General features: G+C 34.3%; 1 long non-coding RNA gene across 1 annotated transcript; it reads right to left on the reverse strand.

Moving 5' to 3' along the window:
• Window positions 1-822: 822 nt before the first annotated feature.
• Window positions 823-4,474, reverse strand: LOC126607625 (uncharacterized). The gene is made up of 2 exons (XR_007617676.1): window positions 3,964-4,474; window positions 823-1,228 (listed from the first exon to the last, which is right to left on the reverse strand). It is a non-coding gene; the product is annotated as an uncharacterized LOC126607625 (long non-coding RNA).
• Between the last annotated feature and the right edge of the window lie 678 nt (window positions 4,475-5,152).

The raw sequence follows: 5,152 nt of genomic DNA on the forward strand, positions 1-5,152 counted from the left end.
TTTCACAGTCACCATCCTCCCCATAAAGGATTCATCGGCGCTCCACACTCTCTGTTTTGATTATTGACAAGCATTTGTCATTTATTTTTCATAAATCCTTAAATTGGTCTGTATTCCCCTTTTTGTCATTTGCTCCCCATTATTGCAGACTAGTTTTTTGCTTGTTTCATCCAAAAATTTCTGTAATTGGTTTTATCGAAGTAAAAACACTCCTACGCAATTTTGGTGTCGCTACAAGCGTTAATTGAAAGGTTGTGGGAAAGACAGTGGTTGTGAGAAGGTAGATGAAGGAAGGAGGACGGGAGGAGCAGGCAATGACAAACGTACTTTGGGTTCCGAGGGATTTAGGGTTTTCTCTGTTCTTTTTTCTTTTTGTTTTTTTTTTAATTTTTTTTAATTAACTAAAATTTTTAATTTATTCTAAATGACGTGGATGTCCACCTAGGACGCCATCCAAGATATATAGTAGGCCAAACTTTTTCTTGGTTCCTGTGGTGACACGGCACTTTCAATGTGATTGTGGTGAAAAAGTTATTAATTAAAATCTCGTGGTGTGCCCTGTTAGCGATTGAGATCTAAAGCCAAACTTCCGTTAGTGTTCCGTTAAATAAACTCACGTGACTATCATGTGGATGAGTCAAATTCTTCATTTTAATTCAAATTACATCATATTCCATGGACTTCTAGCATGACTTAGGTATATTGTATATGTGTGTTCTTTCTGGGTGAGTTATGACATGCACTTGTTTCTCTTGTGAGTTGGCATCTGATTCCAGTGTACAAAGCAAATTGAAAGAAATGGGAGATAATTTACATTAACCATTCACGAAAGAAAAAAATAACTTCATCATTTCTCATACCATAATGTATTTTGCACACTAATGACAAGCATATATCCAACCCAAAAGAAAAAAGAAAAAAAAAACAAAGACAAAAGTAAGTCTTCAACAATATATTGTGGCTCATCATAACAAAAAGTCATTAAAAATGCTTTCCACAAAATAAAAAATAATCTAGTTTTTCACAAAACAAAGTCAATTCCCTTCGCTTCATCATTTTTATTTTTTTTTGCAAGGTATTGTGCTTTTTCATCTGTTGATTTTGCATGTTGTGCATTGGGGCCATTCCAGAAGGTCTCCAAGGACTTTTAGCATTTGATGATATTGTAGAGGTCATTCCAGGAGGTCTCCAAGGTGCATTGAAAGGTTATGTACTGCAAGACTACGACCTGCATCAAACCACACTACGAATTAAAGACAAAATTGAAAGGCATATATGCAGACTGGTACAAATTAATAGAAGAATTAAAATTCAAATAAGACTAAGTCTCTAATTAACTCATGATCAAAGACGTGTTGGCATTGAAAAAATAATAGTTTATTAAAAGTATTAGGATTTCCAAACGAAATCATACCTAAGAAATTAGGCGCAACTTCACATTCACCTCTTCTCCTAGCCATTGACATGGTTTTATAGGTTTAGTTTCATTGCGTTGAAGTTTAATTTTTTTTTTTTTTTTTTTTTTTTTGTAAAATCTAATTTCAGTTAAACCCTAAGTCATACTAGATGTCCACTGCATACAATGTAATTTGAAATGAAATGACGAATTTGACCCCTTCATGTGATAGTCACATGAGTTTATTTAATGGAAGTTTGGATTGGACCTCAATTGCTAACAAGGCTTACTACGAGGGTTTAATTAATAACTTTTTCACCATGTGGGTCACATTGAAAGTGTCGTGTCACCACAGGGACCACGAAAAAAATTTGGCTAAGATAGTATAAAATTGTGGTACAAATAAATGGTAAGGATAATATTATTGTAAATTATAAGCAAATGCATATCGCTATATCAAAAAAGAAAAAAGATGAAAATAAGAAAACACTACAGATACTTATTACTTTTTATTCAAAGGGAGTTTATTACAACAATAGAAAGGCTTTTTCTACTAACACCTCACATAATGTTAAATACACCTCACATTAAAATTTAATATTAAATAATTTATATACCCTAATATGCAATGCCAATTTCGACCTCGTAAAGTTTAAAATAAATAAAAAAATTCTAAATACCCCAAATCACTTTTAACTTGTATATCTGAAGATTATTTATCTTCTTCAACTCTCAAAACCATTCTCACCCTCCATTGTAGAACAAACCTACTAATGAAACTACAAAGAGACATCAGTAAAACTAGAAAGAGCTCAAACAGGTACTGAAAGGGTGGTGTTTGATCAAATAAGCTTAAGTGTTATTTCGAAATACTGTAACTCTCAAAGAATAAGTAGTGTTTGGTTTGATTTAGAGGGAAACGTTAGTGATTTTGAAGAGCTTCTCTAAGACGGTTATGAACAGAATTTGTTGCAAAAAATTGTAGTAGGAGTTTGCCTGTGAGATGAAAATGATGTCGGGAACTTTCCTATTGCTTTGAAGAATCTGAGTAAAGACTAAAAGTGAAGAATTTGCAGCCTAAGATTTCAAATGATCATATTGTGCTTGAGGCATAATAATGATATAAGTGACTAGAACATGAAGAGATTTGACATGATCATTTTCGTGCCGATGATGAAAAGAAATTCAAGGATTTTACAATGTTCGGGAAAAGGGGCAAACGGAGGCTAAATTCATTTTTGATCTTCAGTCTATAGGGCTTAGAGAGTTACTATTTTCGTTATTTTATTTACGTGCATATTGAGGGCTGCCATAGCCAAGAAAGAAGGAAAATTGTAATTGTATTGGAATCTACATGTTAAATGATTAATAAGATTTGTTTCTTTTTTAAAAATCTACTGGATGTGAATTGTGCATTGGCTTTTGACATTACTGTTAATAATGTGAAGAGTGTGGTATGTATGTAGAAAATGTGGGGTGTATGATGTAAGGTATATGTTGAGAGTATGGGGTGTGAGGGTATTATGAGAATGTATGTGGAGTGTATTAATATGAATTTTAATTGAAAAGGTAAATGTGGGGTGTATTAAGTATATGAAGTGTATTCAACATATATAAGGTGTTTAAGAGAGAGGTGTGGGCTTGTGGAAGCTTGAGGTGAGGAATGCGAGGATGAGTTCGGTGGTTGATACGACCAGTCCAGGTGGGTTCATCAGATCACTGCTCATTTTCGAACTTGCTGTACAATCACAGAAATCAAGAAACACACCCCTCTTCACCAATCGAGCTTCAATGAAGAAAGGGAACAAGAACTGCACTCCGGCAATCGGCCTATCGGCCTTTAAGGAGTAACATACAATATCTGAGACAGAACTTTTCACTCTGGCTATCGGCCTTATGGAGGAAACAAATGGCATTTAACACACTCTTGGAAATCGGCCTTTTTCGAGGGCACAAATCTCAAACAACCAAACAATACCCAACAATGAATCAAAGAATCAATCTTTCAGCAATCTTTCAGCAATGGCAATCGGCCTTCAAATCCTACTAAACAATCTTTCTCTTAGAAGAAATGGCAATCGGCCTTCATATTCTTCTAAAACAGTAAATGGCAATCGGCCTTAATACATGAATTAACACATAATTCATCCTAAAACTGAAACTGAAAACTCCATTTGACGAAATTATCATCCTAAAGCTTCACAGTGAGCGTACCAAGCAACCCTTCAATCTTAACACTAGATTCCATCATTAGAACCAGAACACATATAATATTGATACAGAAAATGATACCACAGACAAACAAGACTTGTTCTTGAAAACCAAATATACTACCCGTCTTATCTTTTGGCTATTGACCCTTGTCAATGAAACAACTTATGAAAAATCACCAAATCTTAATCAAATAATGGCTATCGGCCTCAGATGTGCTCAACAATGGCTATTGGCCTTTTCAATCATCTAACAATGGCTATTGGCCTTCAATCTTTCAGAAAAATAGCAGACATTTTTTTACTAGAACATAACGCAAACAGATGGTGTGCACTGTGAAATCAAAAAGAAAGAACCTGATACGAATGGAAATCTGGACCTTTGAGCAGAAAAAAAACCCCAAGAAACTTCAACCATCATCAAACTTCAACTGATCGCAAGGAGTATCACATCGAAACCCAGATGAAGAAACACAAATCGAAGCTTCCCAACAAGATCACCAGTTTGTAACCTTCAGTGGAAGACGATGGTACCAAGGATTGTCCGGGCGAATGATACCATATTAACAGAAATGCAGAAAAACACATAAATGCAGAAAGAGCATGTATCAAAAAAGAAGAGAGAGAAGGGAATAAGAGAAAGGGAGAAAGTAATTGATTGCATTGATACTGAATTTATCTTTACAACTATGAGAATACAGTTTATATAGCCATCATGACTAGCTTGCAGCCTAAGCTATTTAACTAACTAATTCGATAACGACTATAACAACACAGCCACATTCTCAACTGTCTAACTAACTATTGTTGAGTTGGAATGATATATTCAACACAACCTACTCTGATGCTATGTAAAAATATGACTCCTTATATTGATGTGTATGAAGTTTATCAATCCTTATTTAGGTAGGAATCCTACACTAATTACTAGTGAAAATTACATTTGTGTAATACATGTAATAATTATGAAGAAGATTTTGAATTAATTAACTCAAATCTAACAAACGTTAAATGAAACCAAAAACAAACAACTTACATGAATTTAAAATTGAAGAAAACAAACAATGGAGAAGCATAAACATTGTTCTAAAAATCAGCTTAGGCGCTGGAACCAATATGATTTAGGCCGTGGAGGAAAATCGGGTAAGGGCTAGGCAGGACAAGTGGTGGTAGGCAATAGCTAGGTGGTGGTAGGCAGTAGCTATAGGCAATTTCGTTGTTTTTCATTGTTTTTTGAATTAAATTAAAAGGTTTTTTTGGTTACCTACCCAAAAAGAACCCAAATTATTTTTCTCCTCTTTGTCTCTTCGCATAGATGCATTCTCTCTCTCTCTTTTGCCTCCTCTCGTGCCAACTTTGACTGTGCCAATGGCGTTGACTCGTGGATGTGCAATTGAATGATGTTGAATTTTAGATGCACAATCACATTTACATATATTTATTCATTGAATCATTAATAATTGATTAATCTATGATGAAAGATAACGCCAATTTCTTATTGAATTTTCAAATTTGGTTTTGGGTTTTGAGTTTTTCTTATTTTTAC

This window comes from Malus sylvestris, chromosome 16 (assembly GCF_916048215.2).
Source record: "Malus sylvestris chromosome 16, drMalSylv7.2, whole genome shotgun sequence".
Lineage (NCBI taxonomy): Eukaryota > Viridiplantae > Streptophyta > Magnoliopsida > Rosales > Rosaceae > Malus > Malus sylvestris.